Source organism: Protopterus annectens, chromosome 10.part0 (assembly GCF_019279795.1).
Source record: "Protopterus annectens isolate FY-2018-M chromosome 10.part0, PAN1.0, whole genome shotgun sequence".
NCBI lineage: Eukaryota > Metazoa > Chordata > Ceratodontiformes > Protopteridae > Protopterus > Protopterus annectens.
The window spans coordinates 464,589,907-464,612,174 of NC_056744.1; positions in this window are offsets into that span (position 1 = coordinate 464,589,907).

A 22,268-nucleotide genomic window follows, 5' to 3' on the forward strand; every position below is an offset into this window, starting at 1 on the left:
AATGTGTGCATGCAATAAGGGCACACAGATGAACTGTAGGGAAAGAGGACAGGTGAAACAACTTAATGTACAGCAGATGAGGGCATGTCAATGGAAGACAGTAGTAGCAACACCAATCACAGATCAGTATGGTACAGTAGGGACTGCACAGTGAAAATGTGTATTGTGTGACTGTCACACAAGGTGACATAACAATGGGAGAGATGTCTGTGTAAGATAAACATCCTTACATGAAAAATGCAGTGGAAATTTAGCAGGAATGTTTAATAAAATTGGGGTAGGATGCATTTTGTGAAGCTGTGCAAACTGATTTGCCTGAATATGAGTGTAATCTCAGCAGCGGTCTCTGGCATGTGGGACACAGGTAAAGGCCCATGAGCAACATTAAAAGAAGTATGCATAATCATGGGCAATATCAGAATAATTATGAAACATAACCAAACACAGAAACACTCCAACAATTTATTAAAAAATAAACAAATATGCAAAGCTTTTGGGATATCACCTTCTTCAGTGCTAATAATCAACTAATTAAAACACATTAAATTGATGTTAAAATAAATTATATCATGTGACACAGCCAATCAATAGAAAGATTAATGAATTAAAAACAGTAGTTAATAAAAAAAAATGAACGTACATATGTGTTTCTTAAGTAAAACATGAATGGTGTTATTAGTGATAGAGAGGGGGAGACAAGGCATTTTTTAATATGACAAGGGATGTTACACCAGAAATACGTACAAATACACCATCAAATTATAATAGACTTAGATATGTGACTACTTTTAACAATAGAACACGAGATGTAGAGAAAGTAATACAAAAGAACTGGAATTTTTTAATGACTATGCCTGAGTTGAAGCAAATTTTAGAGGATGAACTAAGGTTTACATATAGGACTGAAAAAATTTAAAGAGAAGGTTATGTTACAAGGACATGAGAATGGAGAAAGTTCTTAATGTTAATAAGAAACAGGGAATATTCCCCTGTTATGATTGCAGCTGTTGCAAAGACATTATTAATTGTACTTCATTCATGCATTCAGTAACAGGAAAAACTTTTGAATTGTATTGCTATGCTACCTGCAATAAACCTTATGTTGTTCATTTAGCTACATGCTTAAAATGCTTATCTTTTTATTTGGGAAAGTGTAGACACAAGTTTAAAGAACATATTATAGAGCACACATCTGACATAAGGAAAGGCATTTTAAAAATGCACTAGCAAAGCACCTTGCGGACAATGATCTTACTCATCAATTTAGATTCAGGGTTTTTAGTGTGGTTTGTAAAAATATTAGAGGAGTGACATTAGTAATGTTTTGGAAAATCATGAATATGCTTGGATATTGAGACTTAATGCAGATACACCCCCAGGGTTAAATAATGCTGTTAGCTTGAAACTCATTTTATTTAAGAAACAAATATGTTTATGTTAGTTTTTTTTATCAACTAAAACTGTCTTTCGACTTTTCCTGGTTAGGGGTCGCCACAGCAGAACTCTGGTCTGCTAATGACTGGCAGTGGATTTTTTATGGTGACGAGTTGCCAACCCGATACCCAACCTTCAAAGAAGGCACACCCATTCATGCAAGCACCTACCTGCATGTCTTTAATCATCACTAGACTGTGGGGAGGACATGCAGACTACACACAGAAGGCGCTCCAGCTGAGAATTGAATGGGAGAACCTCTTGCTGTGAGGTGACAATGCTAACCGTTGCACCACCCTGGCTCCTTGTTTTTTTTTTTTTTTTTATCAACTACTGGTTTTAATTCATTGGACTTTTTTATCAGTTGGCTGTGTCACGTGATATACTTTATTTTAACATAAATTGAAAGTGTTTTATTTAGTTGATTATAAGCACTGAAGAAGGCAATAGCCTGAAAGTTTTGCATTATATTTGTTTATTTTTTAATAAATTGCTGGAGCGTTTCTGTGTTTGGTTATTTTTCATACTTATTGTTTTTTTTTCCTGACATAGTTTACTGCAGTGTTGCTGTTTTTTGCTTGGTCCAATATCAGAATAATTCCACCAGTATTCCCATGTCTCTGACATAACATGTGATTTAGAGTGATCAGAGAGGGTTTTGCACCAGCACACTTGTAACAACTATTATGATGTCTGCACTCTATGGGGGTAATCACACACACCATCCTGGCACTGTAACATCTGCTGGAGGTGTTAGGAGGAACACTGCTATACCTGTATGTATATATATATATATATATATATATATATATATATATATATATAAATCTCAGTCCACACTATCACAAATGTTACCCATACCATTAATGTTGTCAAACAGCTGTATGTGCTGTGTGCATCACTGGAACAGATATCACACATGCATCTGGTGTAATAACTTGATGGGTTTATGCACCATCAGACAATAATATTTCTCCCACAAAAAGAATACCTAGGTATAGCCAATAAGATATGTGACAGCTGACTGTGGCAAAGGTGGTACACTTCAGTTACACATCACTGGAAGATGTGTAGTGAGGTACAAAGTGAGGTACAAGAAGAAGGGTGCATTGTACTAAGTTATTGGTGTGATGAAGGCTTTGAACTATCTAGATATTATGGCCTGTGATGTGGATGTCCTCCACATACTCAGTAGTTGTGTTACATACAAGGGAGTAGTGAGCACTATGGAGACATGCTAGTGTACATTCCACATACCATCTATCCCAGGACACAGGTCACATACCTATTAGTCTGGTTATAAGGTGTGATGTCTATATTATAGTTAGGTTGTGTGTTTGTTTTCCCGAAGTACAAATCCCCCCATCTTTTTGTGTCATTGCAGCTATTGTAATGGCTGTGTTAGCAATCTGTGGTGTGTGTTGATACTGTCTGTATTATACTAATATCACAGTTGCAATCAATGACTAATCACAATCTGTAGTTCTTCAGACAGCTGTTTGGACACAGGATTTGTGTGTCATTTGTGATGTCTGTGACTTAAATAATGGACAGGAAAGGGCCTAGCAGACTCAATTTCTGATCACTGGACCTGAGATATAGTTCACGTCACATATTTCATTATATTTTGATGCCATGTATGTGATACAGTGGCCTCCCCACTTTGCGATATAGATGCTTATGACCACATCTGACAGTGCTGAGTGAATATCTCAGTGTAGATTTGTGTCAAATGCCTTGGGCTAGTCAAGTTCAAAAGGAAGATAATGTTGTTGTCATGCATGCCCTTGATGACCTCTTTGAGGACATCTAACAGATGTAACAGACATGATGTAGCATTAACAACTCACACAGGTCTGTTGCTCATGGCCAGGATATTACTAGTGTCCATTTAGTAAAAGGTCCATGATGACATGTTGGTTTACCTCACAGATGAGGAGAGTTAGGATGTGTAAATGCATGCATGCATCGGGTGCTGTCCCCCCAACTCACATGGATGCATGTTGATGTACACCCTTCTAAACGAACATTGTCTGTGTAGAGGGTATGTTGAAGTGTATTCAAACATATCAGGAAAGTGTATGTGCTGAGTCACGCTAAGTGATCTGTGATGTTGTCACAACCCATTGATTCTGTGTGATAGGCCTGGATGAAGGTAAGACAGTGCATACTGGCTATCCTGATCTGGCCTAGGGTTTGGACACAATCCCCCATACAGGTATCATTAAGAAGCTCACTCAGCTGGGGATTAACCCTTACATCACTAGAAGAGTAACTAATAGGCTCACTGACAGAACACATACTGTGAAAGGTGGTGTATCAACCTGTATCAGTAGAGCTGTTACCATTGGCATACCCCAGGGATCTGTAATTGGCCCATTACTGTTTGAACTGCATTTTTCAACAGTTCAGGCTTAAGTATGCAGCCTTTGGCTTACCATGTTTCCTGATTCTTGTATACTGGGTGCAATCATTGAGTCCACCTATAATGATAACATACTACAGGAGAGGCTAACACAGACAAATGATTAGTGACAAAGCCACATGGTCTACAAATAAATGCAAACATGTGTTTTTATTTTGTCCTCCTGCAAAGTGGAATTCCTTGTTAATTACATTGACAACAGTCCCACTATGCTGAAACCCAGTGATGCAAACACTGGGAACACACATAGATAGCGATCTAAACTTCAACCAGCAAGTGTCCACACTGGTAATGAAAGCCTATATCATGCACATCATAGGTAATGCTATCATATTCAGATCTGAGGATTATATTACAGCACTGTACTTGAACCTCATCAGAACACTAATTGAGTATAATGCTGTCTTTTGCATGTACCTGCCAGATGCTTACAGCAGCTGAAGAGACCATGGAAGTTTCTCTCCAAGAACCACAGGGCCTGCAAACCATGCCATGAAGTATGTGGATAAACTGAAAGCCATGTCACTGTAAGCAGGATCCTATAGGTGAGGTGACTTCTGCCTGACCTCCAGGCCAGTGTCTGATCTTGCCCTGGTGGGAATAGTGCACATCCACAAATCAGATATAACTGATGACATCAGCAGTGTCTGGTGAAGAGATTAAGGTAATAGCACTGCCCCATGCTGGTGTAAAAGGCTCTCTGTAATGTCAATCAAGTGCACATTGTAGTGAGCATTGAACCCCTGCCTAAGTACAAAGAGTACAGAACTCTGTATTTAAGGCAAGCGCCACAGCTCAAGTCTGACTTGGACTACATCAGACAACACTTTATAGCTGATGCCATCAGTAGTGTCTGTTGAGGAGAATATAGTAATAACAGTGTCCCACATGCTGGTATAAAGGGCCCCCTGTAATGTCAAGCAAGTGCACAAACACACACATATGCACAGTTGGCTGCAGTGAGAACAGAACCCCTACCTATCAAAGTCCACAGAGTGCAAAACTCTGTATTTAAGGCAAGTGCCACAGCTGAAGTCTGACTTTGACTGTCTCAGACAGCACTGTATAGCTGATGACATCAGCAGTGTCTGGTGAGGAAAATATGATAATAACAGTGTCCCACATGCTGGTTTAAAAGCCTCTCTGTAATGTCAAGCAAGTGCAGAAACACACACACACACGCGCGCACACACACACACACACACACACACACACACACACACACACACACACACACACACACACACACACACATGCACACACAGTTGACTTCAGTTAGAGCAGAATGCCTACTTATCTAAGAATACAGACTACAGAGCTCAGTATTTTACGCAAGCAACATTGCACAAGTCTGACTTTTACAAGGCTGCAAGCAAGTTGTAGTTGATGATATTAGCAGTGCATGTAAGAGAGAAGATGTTGGGAGGCCTACATGTAATTTGTGGGATTAGAGTGGTAACCATAGGATACACACTTATGACTTGCTGGCTAGGCACACACACACACACACACACACACACACACACACACACACACACACACACACACACACACACACACACAATTGAACCTTACCTAAGTACGCAGACTATGGAGCTCAGTACTTTACGCAAGCACCATGCTACAAGTCTGACTTTTACAAGGCTTCATACGTTCATAGGAGTTTACTAGGAAAATGGCTCTAGGGCCTTTACAGTGTATCCATGTAAACACCCAAGTAAACTTACTGAACATAGTTAGATGTTAGCTGTTACTAGAGCAATTTTGTGATCAGCATCGACTGTCACTGTTCATGTTGGACATAGGTGCCACACCTGGGGTCAAGGTTGTGCTTGAATAGGATCATTGAGGAACACTGTTTCACATGCAGTGGGAGCCTATTCCAGAGAAATGGCAATTGCTGAGAGATATAGCTGTCTCTCCAGCATGTTCTGTTTATATCACACACTAGGTTGTGATTCCTGGAGCAAGTTATTCTTGTACTATTTGATTTGCAGATGTCTGGCATTTCCAGGCGGCAGGGTCTGAGACTGTTCTGTAGACCAGGCACAAGTCACCTCTCAGCAGCCTGTATGATGCTGAGTACAGTGAGAGGGCTCAGACTTGCCATGTATGTCATGTTTTGGAGGCCCTGGATTCTCTGCATCAGAAACCTCTGTGGTTCTTGCAGTTGCTGCAGGTGTCTGGTGAGCCACATACAGAAGGGAGTATTATACTCAATTAGTGGTCTGATAAGGGTCGAGTACAGCAGAGCTATGACCTCCCTGGTCTTGGATGTGATACCCTTATTTATGAGGTGCACAATGTAGAATGCTTGTTTTACCACTATGGACACATAGTGATTGAAGATTAGATTGCTATCAGCCTATGATCCCAAGTCTTACACTACTGAGCTTGAGTTTAAAGGGATGCTATGCATATCATAATTAGCAAGGGTACGTCTTTGCCAAAGGGGACAATGAGGCATTTTTTTGCATTAAAGTTTCAGTCTGTGAGTTTGGCACCAATTATTTGTCTGTACCATGCCTTTCTGTAATATGTTAACATTACTGGGGGACTCTATATAATTGTGCCCAGTTGACAGTCATCTGCAAACTTGGTAAGACACAGGCCATCTACCTTCACCTGGACAATAGATAAATAGTTTCCAAATAGTAGAGGGCCTAGCAGAGATCTTTGTGGTACTCTATTGGTAACTGGTTTGCTGGTGTAAATAGACTCCCTAACTTTGACAGTGAGCATTCTGTCAGTGAGCCAGTTGGCTACCCATATAGTAATTCATGGGTTAATCCCCACATGGGAGTTTTTTTCTATAATACCTGAATAGGGGATTGTGCCAAAGCCCTTGGCTAAATAAACATAGACAGTATATCTTGTTTTCCCTTAGCCAGGGTTTTGGAGACTTTATCAAAGAAGTCTACTAGGTTTAATAAGCAAGATCTACCCTAGACAAAACCAAAATGGGTCTGGTCAAGAGTGTTGAAGGTCACATATATCCCTGTGGACAAGGTGCATAAAGATTATATCCATAGCCTTGCAGATATGGCTGGTTAGGCTTACGGGTCAATAGTTCCTAGGATCAGTTTGATGGATGTGAAGGCATGGTTCAACTCTGAAGATAGTTCAAGTTCTGCATGTTACCATATTGATGTGCATTGCATATCACACAACATTTGATATTAATTTACGTAGTATAGTTGATATATGTGTGAAAAAGTACTGAGACACCAGGGTTGCAGTGCATGGGGGTAGGCAACACATAGCTGCATTATAAATAAGGGGCATGTTGTTAGATAGGGCCTTCAGTTTGTTATGTTTCCATATGTAACTTCATGGCATAAAGAGTAAATGGACAGCAAATTGCAGTAACAGATGCTAATAGTGATTTTGCATAGTGTAGCAACAAGCAGCGGGTTTATCAAAGGTTGGCAAAGTGTTTGTGCATGTGGAATACACATTTCCGTTATTTTCCCTGTTTATGCATAGTTAAGCAGTGTGCAAATGCAAGCCATATTACTAAAAGACTGAGAGTTAGTACTGAGTCTATGAAACACACCTGCTGCTTATCTGAATTTGTGGCAGCAGGTGTAAATGCATTAACACATTTATTTTTGAGCTGAGATGATACTGGGTTTGAATCCAGGTGTATCTAATAACTTTGAATAAACAGCAAATGCAATGACATGAATTCATTATAGTACATGTGTTGCTGTGTGCTGGCATAGTGCATTGAGATTAAGCAGCATTGTGTGGAGTTAATAGCAGCAGTGTAGGGCTGCTCACCATCGCTTGGCATTGATGCATGATTCCAAACTCTGTGCAAAAATAGAAGCCAAAAAGTGAAGGACTCTATTTCTTATTTTGGTACTTATGTGTGTTGTGTGTGATTCTATTTTTGACCAGATTATAGGTGTTAAAATGGGGTAGATCAGAAAATAGTGAAACCGAGAGCAAGCAGGGGGAAGAACAAAGAGAAAACAATACAGGAATGTGCAGGAGGGAGGTAGGAAAGCTATCCATTTCTTCATCAGTAAAATTGATAATATGTGCAGGATATTAACTGAATTTGGACAGTTACCTCCTCAGAGAGGGGTGACAACAACATAATCATGCTGTATAACCAATTGTACTGAATCAAGTGTATCAAGATGACATGTGTGAAATGGAGAGCTATGTATGGCATGATATTTTTTTGTGGGACAAGTGCCCATTTTTTTAATTCAGTAAGAAAGGAATGCTGAATAAGAGATGTAGGTATTTCTGGGTCAGGTAAATTGAGTAGGTGAGGAAGCAAATGCAAACAAACAAGACAAACAAGACAATACACAAGGATGGTGAGAGACACAAAAGGTTGGGGGACACCGTGATTGAGGTGAGGAACAGGACAGCACACACTCATGCCCAAATATGGAGACAGTGAGAATTGTGTCCTCACCCACTGGACTATCATCACTGTCCCTTTACTATGCTGGCAGCTGAAGTGCTGGACATATTCTTCTCCTATGTACAATGAGGGAAACCAGCCTCTCCATCTGGCATAGATGTACACCAGTGGTGTTATGAATGACCCTACTCACCAACCCTGGAATTCCCCAGTGGGTGATGAAATTCCCATCTCCGCCACTGTTCCTGGAGGGTACCACTGCACTAGCTGCTGGGGCAGTACTACCTGACAGCATAGGTAGTGCAGGGTCAGTAGAGGTAGTGCTGCCAGGTTGGGTCCCAGATCTGCTGGGCATCAGTGCTAGACTTGGTGAAACCAGGGCAGGTTGATTCACTGGGGCTGGCCTACCTCACTGTGCTGTGTAGCATTTAGTGATTTGGTACACATGGATGACATGGAAACATTTTGATAACACATATATAAAATAAAAAAAGAGAGATAAGGGCTGGGGTGGGAGAAAAATAAGAGATAAAATTAGTACCATCAAATGTTACAATGCATTAACACAATTATATAACTATTTTACAGCTTACGCCAAACTACTCTATGCCTCAGACTAGTACTGGAAGCCAGAATAGTCTCCCTGCAGAAGCCTTTAGCTGTAGCACTTTGCCAGGAGTCCAATAAATATCCTGGACTCCTGGACACCCCATCTCTGTGCTCTAAACTGGGAAGCTTCCCCACTAACCCCAACCATGTCTAACACCCGGCCTAGAGCAATGGAAAATGATGCTTTCCCGCCATTTGCAATTATTGCATTTACTGACAGTGTGCAAACCTGAGCAATGATGCCAACCATGTTTGCTCAATTTTAAGTGGAGCACAGCAGTGCCAAGCAGTGGTGATATAAATATTTGAAATAAGAAGGTTAATCTGACACTTGACCTTAGTTTGAGAGATGTCTGGTGATATAGCTTGAAATATGTATTGAAACTTGGAAGGTGACTGTTAGGTGACTTACTTTTGCAAAAATGCACTGGGGCCATAAATGTCATGACCTGACACATTTGTTTTTGGCTTTATAGACTGATAAAATTGATTTTAAAGTGTGAGAGTCAAACCTTGACATAAGGGACAAAACATTTTCTTCTACAGCATTAGTTTTCCATCTTTGTCACAGAAAAGTGCTGCTTAGACATAGTCAGGAATCCTTCATAAATACAGCTGACAGTTTGAGGTGTTAAACATGTATATGCATGACCTGACAAGGTTCTTGTATATAGATCCAGTTGTGTATGTGCCTTATTTAATTGTGAAGGCCATCCAAGTAAAGATACTGGAATTATACTTATAGAAATACAGCAGACAGTATACCCTCAGTCATAAATCTGAAAACACACTAAGGGTGACTTATCCCTCATACATATAATTCATATCAGCTCCACTATCTAAAGTGTTATAAGTGGCAGTAAATATAATGGGAAATGGAACAACAGTTGACATGTCTGCAATGTCCTGTATTGAAACCCAGGACCATGTATATGGCAGTCCTACAATTACACCTGTTTCCATAAGAATGTTGAAACAACACTTGTCTATTTTATAATTCACCACTATAAACTGCACTGTCACAACAGTAAAAATAGGTTTTACCCCTTGTACTAGAACCCTAGACCATCTGTACTCCAGCCTTACACTTACACCTGCTGCCACAGGAGTAATTACATGACATTTCCATAAATTCCTACTCATTCTTAAGTTCTCTGTGTTAACTCCCATGCAACTCCACTTAGCATGCTTGCACAGTGCACAACAGAATTAATTGAATGCATCTGTTTTCAATTATTGGCAGTCTATGTCCTGTCTGCAGGTGTTTGATGACTGCAGCTGTTGGGGAACCTTGTTGACTGTCATGCAATAAGTGGCATTGTGTGATGGAAAGCAAAAATTGCAACAATGTATTCTTTTTGACTTTTGCACTTTTGTAGATTCTCTTTCTGCAGGTGTTCTGTCTGCTTCCTGTGTGTGTCACTAATCTGGGTTTGCTCACTGCTAAGTGTCGCATCAACGAGATAAGCACAGCCATACCTGACACTGATTTTCTCTATTCCTCTTGTTTGCACTCAGCTGTGCAGTACACAAACACTGCCCCCCCAAAATAAATAAATACAAGGGAAAAGTATTATCAATCTATGATATAAATGGTACAAACTGTTTGCTAGTAAACATGAAATATTTCTACATAGGTCTGGATTTGAATTCTCACAACAATGAAGCTTCAGAACAGACTAAGGGTGCCTTATCCTTCGTTGCAGCAGGGAAATGAAATCATTCTGCATACAACCAACTGCAACATCATCCACAGTACTTAAGAAACCACATAACAGTTACTTTTAATGTATACATTTTGGATGTAATACACCAAGTGATCATGCAACCATTTATGACTATTGCTTGCAGAAATGCAGCTCTGTCTTATCTGCATGTGTTTGTTGCTCATTATTGTCTTATCTGAGCAGTAATCTGAGACATGCAGTCTATAAGGCATTCTGTACCATTGTCCTGAAAATGTGTGAGGGTATTAAATGTCAATAATATACAGCTGTCAAGAAATGAAGGGGAAATTGGATGTCAAACTGTGAAATGTGCACTGTTTACTTACATTTAAAACTTTGAAATAATTATTTCTACACGTTGTGAGTCTAACCTGGCTGACACACCCACTGGAGGTAAGGGAGTCTGAACTGTTGTTGTGTTTTCCTTATCACTGCCAGTGATCATTCACATTTGCAATCCATTAGGAACAAACACAAAGGGAGTGTATGCACTATGTTTACATCTACTACACAGAGCCAAGCATTTGGGATTCAGCAATTATAATGAGTTCACACCTTATTTGCATCTTCAGCATGCTAACAGCCCTTAATCTACACCACAAAAAGGCAACCATATAGCTATGGAACCTGAAGGTGAGGAGACTTGTTTATATAGAGAACACAGAAGGGGATATTACTTTGGGATATATCTGCACAAAAGTATACCTCTCAACCTAGAAACATCAATAATCTGGACAAAATTCCATAAAAAGTATGTACAACTGGCCATAAATGTGTACACTGATTAACATAAAAATTGTATATATAATTATTTAACCCCACACACTCCAATGGAATTGTGGGATGCTAACATTCAAACACAAACTGAAGAACAGACAAAATATTAAACACAAAATGTAGCCAGAACAATAGTGTTTTATTTATATTAACATTTGAACTTGTATCAAACTTTGAACTTGTGCAAAACTAAAATAAAATTTTCTTTTATAAAAATAAAATTAACTGGTTCTACATTAATATTAAGTAATATAAAGTGCTAATTATATTTACTAACTTTGAGATTGCACAATCCCTGTGAAAATATTTCCCTTTTTTTGTCTGTCTAGCACACTTGCTGACCATTTGCATTTGTCGAGCAAATGTGGTCAATTAAATAGACATATATGTGTGTGTGTGTGTGTGTATATATATATATATATATATATATATATATATATATATATATATATATATAGTTTACTATCAAAAGGTTGAAATTCATATGGTCTAACATTCATTTGATCGACCCATATGGTCGACAAATGAATATTAAGTTGTTCATTTGGTCGACAGGAATTGAATGCAAATTACCTGTCGACATTATGTTGACAACAGGGCAAGGATATACCCTTGTCAGCACTGTTGTGCGAACTCGGAGTTATAATAAATAAGTAGCAGGGGGTGTGGGGGGTGCAGGGGGGCTTGCCCCCTGCAAAAACACTACTATCAGAACTGCAAGTTATTTTTTTCAGTATTTTGAACATTCGGTGTAATGATTTTTGATGTTATGGCTGTCGACCATATGAATTTTTGCCTTTTGATAGTAAACCTATATATATATATATATATATATATATATATATATATATATATATATGTTCATAGGTTCATAAGATGATACTAGGCTACCGGCCCTAGGGCCTATACAAGCCTAGCCATAACAATTCCCTGGCTATTTCTTCCCAGAATATTTACTTCCCTGGTCCCCTGTCTAGCAGGGTGACTGACATGATCCCCGGGGTGAATTTCCTCTCTTCCATCCAATCATCAAGGTCCCTTTTGAAGAGGGCCAAAGAGGCACTCAGCTTGACATGTACGGGCAGTCTATTCCAGAGTATGGGAAGTCTCTGGTTCAGGAACCTATCCCTCCAGCATGTTTTGTTCATTGTGATGACCAGGTTTAGATCCCTGGAGCATGTGGCTCTGAGTGATTGGGATTTCTTTAAGTGTAGCATGTCCAACAGCTCTGGGTTTGACATGGCCTTGTATGTTAAGCAGAGATCACCTCTGAGTAGGCGATATGCGACAGAGTATAGCTGGAGTTTTTTTAGATGGTCAGCATAGGGCATCTGCTTTAGGCTTGTGATTCTTTTAGTGAGGTATTTCTATGGCCTTTCCAGTTGTTGCAGATGTCTTGTGAGGTACATACCAAATGGGGCATTGTACTCTATAATGGGTCTAATGAGGGATGAGTACAGTGGGACAATGACCTCCTTTTTTCTGGATGAAAAGTCCTTAGTAATGAGATGTTCCACATAGAAGGATTTCCTGACTGTTGTGGCGATGTGGTTATCGAAGGTGAGACCACTGTCCACCTGTGTCCCTAAGTCCCTTATCACACTTTTGGTGTTTAGTGTACTGCCATTTATGTGGTAATTCATGGGTACATGTTTTTTCCCCAAAGGGGATAACTATACATTTCTTGGCACTGAACTTGAGTCCATGGCTCTGGCACTAAGCATCTGTTTCTGTAAGGTCCTTTTGTAGAATATCCAAATCATTTGGGGATTCAATAATGGCTTCCAGTTTGCAGTCATCTGCGAACTTTGTTAGCCAGAGTTCCTTAGTGCTGGCCTGTACTTCAGAGAAGTAGATGCCAAACAAGAGCGGTCCCAGGAGTGAACTCTGAGGTACTCCACTTGTCACTTGTCTGGAGCTGGATTTTGAGTCGGCTACTTTTACAATGTGGGTTCTGTCAGTAAGCCAGTTGGCAACCCATCGAGTGACATAGGGATTAATGCCCAGCTTAGTAAGTTTATCTATGATTCCAGAGTGTGGGATGGTGTTAAAGGCCTTGGTGAGGTCCAGATAGGCTGTGTGGACTACCTTACCCTCGTCCACAGCTCTGGAGACTGAATCGAAGAAATCAATCAGGTTGAGGAGACAAGATTGGACCTTTACAAAACCAAACTTTGTGGGGTCTAGTGTTTGAAAGTTGCCAATGTCTTTGTGTATAAGTTCCATGATAATGCGTTCCATGGCTTTGCAGATCAGGCTCGTCGGACTGATGGGATGATAGTTCCCGGGATTCAAGGTGGATCGCCGCTTGTGGAGTCGGATAACTGTAGCTGTGCGCCACTCATTGGGCATGAAGCCTGAGGTTAGGCTATGATTAAACATGATTTCCCAGTTCATTTTGTAGTTCATGTAGTACACAGCATGGGATGTCATCTGGTCTCATGGACGCTGTATTCTTAGCTTTGGAGAGTGTGTTTTTTACAAGTGTGGCCATGATTACCAGAATTTGGCAATCTTTTGGTATTGAGATAGGCCCTTTAGGGGGTGAGGGGTGGGTGAAGTTGGCACTGAATCGATCTGCCAGGATATTGGCAATATCCTTGGGATCAGTATATTTAATGCCATTCTATAGAATTCCTTGTGGTTGTCCTTGGAATCTTTGGCAATTTTATTTTTGTAACTGGCTTTGTAGGATTTTATGAGGGATCTCAGCTTCTTACTGAGGCTGGTAAGGGAGTATTTTGCATCCTGGGATTTTCCTCTTTTCTGCAACAGTTTCTTCCTTCTGTTGTGTAGTTTGTTTATGGCAGGGGACAACCAGATTGGGTTCCTATTTTTGGAGGAGAGCATCTTGGTTCTATTTGGAATGGCATGATTCATGCATGAGTGGATGTGCTCGTACAGTGCCTTAGTGTAGGATTCAGCAGTCGAACTTTCAGTTCCCATCTGCATGGGTGTCATGACGTTTGTCACTTCTGACTTGAGTAGATGAAGTTAGCTTTGGTGAATTTTTTTATGGAGGTTTCCCTACTAAGGGGGTGAGGTGGGATGTGGACATCAAGGGTGATTAGCTTATGGTCAGACCTGACCAAGGAGGGGGTGACCACTGTTGATCCAGGGCGTTGGAATTTATGAATTCCAAGAACGTTGGGCAAAGGTGTTGGTACCCCAGTAGTTTTCCCAGTTAATGGCAGGGTAGTTGAAATCACCCAGTATTAGGGTGTTTGGTTGTATCTTAATATTTTCCAGTATGTTTAGAAAGATGTCATGAGAATCTTGGGACATGGTGGGGGATCAGTAGCAAGCTACAATTTGGATTGCAGACTTACCTAGTGTTAGTTGTACCTGCAGAATTTCAGATGCATTGTGTTGGGCAACTAGCTTGGAGATGTGAATATCCTTGGTGAATATGGACACTCCTCTGCATTTAGTGTTTCAGTCCTGGTTTGGTGGCTGAAAAGTGTGGTAAGAGTTGTAGCCTGGTATTGCAGGGGTGCTGTCTGGAGCCTTGAACCAGGTCTCAGTTACTGCACAGATATCGATGTTCTCCATTTTTAGGAGTGCCTCGAGAGAGTGCATTTTGAGGTTTAGACTTCTAGCATTGAGTAGCATTACCTTCAGATTTTGCATGCTTATATCTGTTACGGTGGTGGTTAGGTCAGGAAGGACTGACCTCCTGCAAAATTGCCTCTAGGAATTTTCATTTCAAAGACTCTAACTGAGGATGGGGGGATTAATCATATTTTTTCACCTTAAAGTGCCCTTATTCACTACTTCTGCTAGAACGTCTGTTGTGTTGTCTTTGGATTGAAAAAAAACAAATTTAAATTCAAATTCCAAAAAAATAGTTCTAGTGATGTAAGGACCCATCCAGCACTACTTCACTGTGCCTAGCAGGAACACATTTAAACACATTAGAGAATAATCTATAATGTGCATCTGTCAGTTCAACAGAACTGTAGTTCTAAGTTTTAAATAAACTGACAGCACCTTGATGATCTCCTTTATCAAATTAAACTTTCTTCTGTCCCCTCTCCCTTTTCCTCTTTCTCCTTTCTTTACCCCTGCTTGTTGCCTTTGAACAATGAGAAAATGTGGCTCTTGTAAATGGTATAGTTTTATCAGTGATGGTCTATATACAATAGTTTCTGGATTCAACAAAACAACTGCATGTAGAGGTAAATGTAATTGTAACAGCCAAGGTGTGTTTCACATGTGAAGCTTTCTATGTTGGAAAAAAATGAGTGCAATTTATATCAAAGAATTCAACAGCTTCATAGGTTCATAGGTGTGCACTAGGCTAATGATCCTGGAGCCTTTACAAGCCTAGCCCATAGGATTACCCTGGCATCATGCCACCCGAGCTTAGTTCCCAGTGCCTCTGTCGAGTAAAGCCACTGGAGTGATCCCTGGGGTGAATTTTCTATTTCCCATCCACTCATCAAGATTTCTCTTGAAGATGGCCAGTGAGGTGCTCTGCTTGACATGTATGGGAAGTCTATTCCATAGCATGGGCAGTCTCTGGGATATGAACCTGTCCCTCCAGCATGTTTTGTTGATTGTTGTAATGAGGTTGAGGTCTCTGGACCATGTGTTGCAGATAGATTTCTTCAGATGTAGCATTTATAACAGAGCTGGGTCAGACATGGCTTTGTAATTCAAGCAGAGATCACCTCTAAGTAGGCGATATGAGACAGAGAATAGTTGGAGCTTTTTAAGTCTGTCCATATTGGACAAATGCTTAAGGCCTAGGATCCTCTTTGTGAGGTACATTTGCTACCTCTCCAGTTGTTGCAGGTGTTTAGTGAGGTACATGCCAAATGGGACATTGTACTCAATGATTGGCCTAACGAGGGAAGAGTGGAGGGAGACAATGACCTCTTTCTTCCTGGATGAAAAACCCTTAGTAATGAGATGTGCCACACAGAAGGGCTTTCTGACCACAGTGGCAATGTGGTGGTCAAAACAGAGGTTGCTGTCTAACTGTGTTCCCAGATCTCTTATAATGCCTTCTGTGTTCAGTGGACTACCATTGATGTGGTAATTCATGGGAACTGGGTTTTTCTCAAAGAGGATGGCGACACATTTTTTGAATTGAGCTTAAGGCCATGGTTCTGACACCAGTCATTGGTCTCAGTGCGGCCTTTCTGCAGGATGTCAACATCACTTGGGGAGTTAATAATAGCTCCCAACTTGGAATTGTCTGCAAACCTTGTCAGCCAGAGTCCCTTTGTGTTGGCCTGGACTTCAGAGAACTAGATACCAAACAGGAGAGGATCAGGGACCGAACCCTGTGGGACTCCAGTTGTGACTGGTCGGCAGTCTGACTTAGAGTCAGCTACTTTTACACTGTGGGTTCTACCTATGAGCCAGTTTGCAACCCACCTAGTGATATAGGGGTTGATGCCTAGCTTAGTGAGTTTTCTATGATTTATGACTGGGGAATAGTATCAAAGACCTTGGCCGGATCAAGGTAGGCTGTATGAACCACATTGTCTCTATCCACAGCTCTGGTGACTGACTCAAAGAAGTTGACCAAGTTGAGCAGGCATGATCTACCCTTCACAAAGCCAAACTGTGTGGGATCCAGAGTTTGGAGATTCCCTATATCCTTGTTTATTAGGTCCATGATAATGCGTTCCATAGCTTTGCATATCAGACTTGTTAGGCTAAAGGGGCGATAGTTCCCAGGGTCTGCAGTCGCTCCTCCTTTGTGGAGAGGGATGACTGCAACAGTCTGCCATTCAGTAGGGACAAAGCTTGATGTGAAGCTGTGACTGAACAGGGCACACAGGTGAGGTGCCAGTTCACACTGTAGTTCATGTAGAACACAGCCAGGGATATTGTCATGTCCCATAGAAGCTGTATTCTTGGCCTTGGACAGTGCTGTTTTAACCTGTACAGTAATAATGGGTGCCTGGCATATTGTGACTTGTCCTTTGGAGGGGGGGAGGAGTAAAGTTGGCACTGAATCTGTCAGCCAATATATTGGCAATATCTGTTGGCTCGGTATAGGAGGTACCATTATGCAGTAGCTCAGAGCAAATCTGGGTATTGCTGTGGAGATTCTTTACATAACTATAGAAGGCCTTGTGGTTGTCTTTACTATCTGCTGCAGTTCTGTTTTCATAGCTAGTTTTAGTAGACTTGATGAAGGATCTCAACTTTTTGTTGAGGCTGATAAGGGAGTTTTTCCAGTCTTGAGACTTTACCTTATTCCTCCTCAGTTTCCTCTTTCTGTTGTAGAGTTTGTTTGTGGGAGGGGACCACCTGATTGGCTTCCTTTTTTTTGAGGAGTGCATCTTGATTCTATTGGGTATGTCAAGATCCATGCATTTGTGTACGTGTTTGTACAGTGCATTGATGTATGATTTGGCGGTCATGCAACTATTCCTCATTTGCATGGGTGCCATGAAGTAAGCCACCCCTTTTTTTAGGAGCACAAAGTTAGCTCTGGTGAAGTTTGTCATGGTGGCTACCTTTTCGGGGGGGTAGGGGGAATCTGTATTTCCAAGGTCATTAGTTTGTGGTCAGATCTAACCATGGAGGAGTTGACTATTGATGTAGAGCAATGGTCACCCATGTTAGTAATGACAAGGTCAAGGATGTTGCTACCTCTAGTGCGGGTAAGAACGAGCTGGTCCAGTGTACTGGAATTAATGAATTCTAGGAAATGTTGGGCAAGTGTATTGGTACATGAGTAGTTTTCCCAGTTAATTGAGGGGTAGTTGAAGTTGCCCAGTATGAGAGTGTTAGGTTGGACCCTAATATTCTCCAGGGTGCTTAGGAACATGGAGTGTGAGTCTTGAGACATGGTTGGGGACCTATAGCAGATTATGACCTGAATCGCTGTCTTATCCAATGTTAGCTGCATCTGAAGTATCTCAGATGGATTATGTTGGACTACCAGTCTGGAACTGTGTGCATCCTTTATGAATATGGAAACACCACCACCTTTGGAGCTTCAGTCCAAGTTCTGTGGCTGAAAGATGTGGAATGAGTTATAGCCTGGGAGTTCAGGGGTGCTTTCTGCTGCCTTGAACCAGGTCTCTGTTATGGCACAAATGTTGATGTTCTCCATTTTAAGGCATGCTTCAAGCGAGTGTATTTTGAGATTTAGACTTCTAGCATTTAGTAACATGACCCTCAGATTGCATTTGATTGTAGCTGTTACGGTGGTAATTTGGTCTTTGGAACACTGCCTAAAAAGGCACTATAGGGGTGGCAAGAGCCTTGGCCAGTATCCGGAAGCCCAGGGGTGACAGATGCAGGCCACCTCTGAGAAAGCATCTAGGTCTGTCAATAATGTCATCCCAGGCAGACAGATACTGGATCCCCTTAGAATGACACCAGAAACTTAGCCAATTGTTGAAATCAATAATTTTCTGCTTGTACTGTGGTATCATTATGAGTGATGGTAGGATGCTGCTCAGGGCTAGAGTCATACACACCTGGGCTACATAATTTGAGAGCTCCTCCATGTCATTTTTCATGTAGTTCAGGAAGGTATGTCTCAGGTAATTCACACCCACATGTAGAATGACAGAGTCATATTTGTACCTGTTGTTGAGGGACCTGAGTGTGTGCGTTATGTGGTAGATCCTGGTGCCTGACAGGCAGCTGACTGTTACTTTCTCCTTATTCAACCTAGTGAGTGGGACATCAGTGTGCCTCACTATCAAGTCACCTGTGACCACTGTGTTGGACATGCTGTTTTGCCTTAGGGGCTTTAGGAGAGTTATGTGTCTCGTGATTAGTGTTGTGTTGTGGTGGTCGAGTGCGTTTCTGCCTTGGAAGTCTCTGCTGTTTGGGAAGATTTTTATTGAGACCCTCCTCAAAGGTGGGTGTGTGGTTTGTTTTTATGTGAAGGGAGTGCTGGTGTATGTTTTGGAAGGCTATGTGGTGCAAGTGTTGACCTTCTCCTCTTGACCAACTATTCTCATCTTGGCTGGGGAGTGCGTGGCTTCCAGTTTAGATATATAAGTGCATCTCTCACAAGTCTGAGTGTTGGGATGTAAGAGGAGAGGGTTTTCAGTGTACATGAGGCAGTTGCTACATTGCCTCAGGATGCAGGATGCCCAAGTTCACCAGGTTAAAAGGAGAAAGCACAGGGAACTGACCATTAGACATGCCTGAAGGGGTGGGCATTAATAATAAGTACTGAAGCAGTTTCCTTGTAGAACGTTTACTGCTTGTAGCACTTTGTGTGCTACAATAATTGCTGCAAGAAGTCTGGTAAAGTGCTAGACTAATAAGCTAGTAAAAGTGCAGGAGAGGGGAGAACCAGCAGATCTAAGGAAAAATTGAAGAGCTGACTTTGGTACCACTCAGAAGCTTACAAACAGTCCTAGATACAGCAAATCTGTATCTGGACTAGACTAGTTACAGGAAAGGTGGGAAGCAAGTGCAAACATGGGCTTTTAAACCTGAAAGTTGAAAGAGATGGAAATGCTGCCCAAATGGCCAATAAACTACAATTTCTGGGCCAGAAACCAATCCTCTTGTGGTTGAAAGGCTATCTAATGCTTATCACTCTCTCACTGATAAGCTAGAAGGCTTCCCTCCAGCACAGAAAGGCTTGGGGTGCTCAAAAGCTTACATACAGTCCTGGATACAGCAAATCTGTATCTGGACTAGACTAGTTAAAGGAAAGGCAGGAAAAGCGCAAATGCGGGCTTTTAAACCATATTTATGGGATCAAGAAAAATAACACAAGAAATGCATTATATAAGCATTCAACCACTTGAAAAAAATTACAGTCTGTATTTATTTATTGACATTTGGTTACCGTGAAAGTCTGACTTGGTCAGAGATACAGGCTGTAAATAGGAAGGTATATGCTAGGCAGTAATAGAATAACAAAGAGGTAGTAGGTATTGCACTAGAAGAATAAATATAGTAAGAGGGGTCTACTTCAGAATGTTGAAACTCCAGAAGATCAAAGATGATATTGTAGAGATGAAATCAGTGAAGTCTGAAATCAGCAAAAGACCAGATTGATAAATATCTTCCTGGGGTAAGTAACCACTAACACCAAATGTCACGAAAACGAAACCACACCATACTCAGTCCACCCAGGTGGTGGGGCCCCACACACCCTCCCTAACTAAATATACCAATTCAGAGATCACACAACAGTTGGGAAAAGGGCAAAGTTCACCTTGTTGGCCAACAGGTTACTTGCCCTGGGAATAAATTCACTGATCCAGCCCTTCGCTGAAATGATTTTTCACCGATTTCATCTCAGCCTTCTGGGGTTTTGATACTTTCAGGTAGACCCAGTAAGAGGTAGTGGAAAATAGGTAAAAGAGCAAAAAAGATGGGGGTAGAGGGTAGGAGTAGTGTGAGGGTGGTAAAAGCTAAAGAAATCATTTGGGATTAGTACAGGAACAGATCTGTGATTTAGATAAGAAGTTATTTTTTGTGATTAAGAGAATTCTTAGAAAATATACAGGTGGTTCATGAAATATGTAATTGGAACAAAGTGAAACTGAGTTGCAGTTACATTTGAATGCCAGCCACTAATCCAGCAGGTCTGAATGACTGGGTGAACCCAAATAGTATATTGTATCTGTGTGACACTCAAAATTATAGAAGGCAAGTTTTTTTTTTATTATTTAAAGCACTTTTAAAGTACTAACCATATTTTAATAGTGTGATTTTTGAAGCACACTTTTTGTACAGTTTTAATATGTACTACTTTTTTTAGAGTGTTGTCTCTTTAAATAGGAATCTAGCAAGGCATATGTCTGCTAGACTTTCTTAATAAGATTTTAACAGGATGGCTTTGATATAATCTTACTTTATGAAGAAGTGTGACTGTATTGAGAAGATGAAAGTACTTAAAATTTAGTACAATAAAGTCTTTTGACTACTTTGTTTTTTTATTTTTCTTGTACGATCAAGTTAGCTCGTTAATGCATTTTAGATTATTGATTTACCTTTTATGCATTTTCACAAAGTTTCTGTTTGAATTAATATAGAAAGTACCGTGAACAAATGTAGTTTTAAGTTTTTGTTTCTAACAAAAATTTAAATCAGACAGCTGTCATCCAGCAGCTACTTTCTACTGATCACATTCACTCACATCACATCACATGAAAGTGCCGATAAATATTTAACATTAAAAATAAAAGAAGTGTGTACTGTGCAGGCTGCAGAAGATTGCAGAGTCATTTAGGTTCATAGGTTCATAGGTAGGTACTAGGCTATCGGCCCGAGGGCCAAAGTAAGCCTAGCCAACAGTGTATTGGCTTTCGCCACCCAAGTAGTGTTAAATTCCTGCCCCTCTATTGAGCAGAGCTCCAGACATGATCCCAGGGGTGAATTTCCTATAACCCATCCACTTATCAAGGTTTTTCTTGAAGAGTGCTAATGATGAGCTCTGCTTGATGTACATGGGAATTTTGTTCCAAACCATGGGAAGTCTCTGGGATAAGAATCTATCCCTCCAGCATGTCCTATTTATAGTTGTGATGAGGTTTAAGTCCCTAGAGTGTGTAGCTTGGGGAGATTGGGATTTCTTTAAGTGAAGCATCCATCAATTCCAGGTCTGACATAGCTTTGTATGTCAGACAGAGGTCTCCTTGGAGTAAGCGGTATGCAACCGAGTAGAGCTGGAGTTTCTTGAGCAGGTCGGCATAGGGCAACTGTTTGAGGCCAGCGATCCTCTTGGTGAGGTACTTTTGGGGCCTCTCCAGTTGTTGTAGGTGTCTTGTGAGGTACATCCCAAATGGGGCATTGTATTCAATGAGGGATCTGATAAGTGATGAGTAGAGAGGGACAATGGATGGCTTCCTTTTTTCTAGATGTGAACCATTTTGTGATTAGGTGGGCCACATAGAAAGATTTTCTGACCACTGTGGCAATGTGGTTATCAAAGGAGAGGTTACTATTCAATTGGGTCCCAAGG